We start from the raw sequence: 1,133 nt of genomic DNA, 5'->3' as shown, positions 1-1,133 counted from the left end.
TCATCTTGGAGTCAATGATGAGCCCCAGATCCCTTTCCGCCTCCGTGCTGACAAGAGGGGAGTTCCCCAACCCGTAGGTCTGGTGCCGGTTGTTCCTCCCCAGGTGCAGCACCTTGCACTTGTCTGTGTTGAAACCCATCCTATTCTCGTCCGCCCACCCCTGTAACCTGTCCAGGTCTGATTGCAGCCTGTTGCACCCTTCCAGTGTGCCCACGTCCCCCCACATCTTAGTGTCATCCGGAAATTTGAACAGGGTGCTTTTTACTGCTGAGCCCACAAGCAGGTAGGATCACAGCAAAGTCAGGCAAGATGAGGCCAGCGCCCCGCTCGAGGCAGCATCATCCCCGGCGGGGGGCATCCGGGACAGGAAGCAGACCTGCAAGCACCAGCCCAGCCTCAAAGAGGCAGGGAGCGTGGGGGCAGACTGGGTCCCCACCGCCCTTAGCAGGCGCCCGTGCTCGAGGCCTCATCCAGAAAGCGCTGCCTGCCAGCATGGTGCAGAGCGGGTGCAAGCCCTACACCCGGGTGCAGGAGCTGGACGCCTCCCCTCCAAGCTGCCTGTCCCTGCTCCGCTTCCCAGCTAGCTGCGGCGGTGGCAAATCCTGGCTTGCCCCCAAGGTGGGCAGATGCCCCCCGCCCCTCATTGCTCCTCTGCAGCAAAGGAACAGCTACCACCTGCTCTGCCCCACAGAGCCAGAGCCCTCAGCTGGGGGCCCTTAAGAGGAGCTGCTAACAAGGGAGGTTATTTAGCTGCAGGTGGGAGCACAAGCAGCTTCTTCTTCCCCTGGCTTGGGGGCTTCCTCCAGGTACCGTCCTGCTCCTGCCCTGGGCCTTTGCAGAGGGAGTCGGGGGGCTGCAAGGGCTGTGGGGAGGGGGGACCTGACCCCTTGCCAGCAGGTCCTGAGACTCCTGGAGATGAGCTGGGGCTGGGGCGGATGCAGGGCCTGTGCGCACCGCCGGCCCCGGGGCAGGGCAGGGTGGAGCACGGGCTGGAAAGCCCCGGGTACCTGTCAGACAAGGACAGGGAGCTGCGGAGACCCCGGGAGCGAGCCCTGACCAGCCGCCCTCGTCCTGCCAGGCTGTGCATCGCCCCCATGGACTTCTTCTGCCGGAAGCGCACGCGGTCGGACTCC

Source organism: Crocodylus porosus, unplaced genomic scaffold (genome assembly GCF_001723895.1).
Source record: "Crocodylus porosus isolate Cpor-Errol unplaced genomic scaffold, CroPor_comp1, whole genome shotgun sequence".
Taxonomy (NCBI): domain Eukaryota; kingdom Metazoa; phylum Chordata; order Crocodylia; family Crocodylidae; genus Crocodylus; species Crocodylus porosus.
This window is presented reverse-complemented; position numbering follows the sequence as displayed.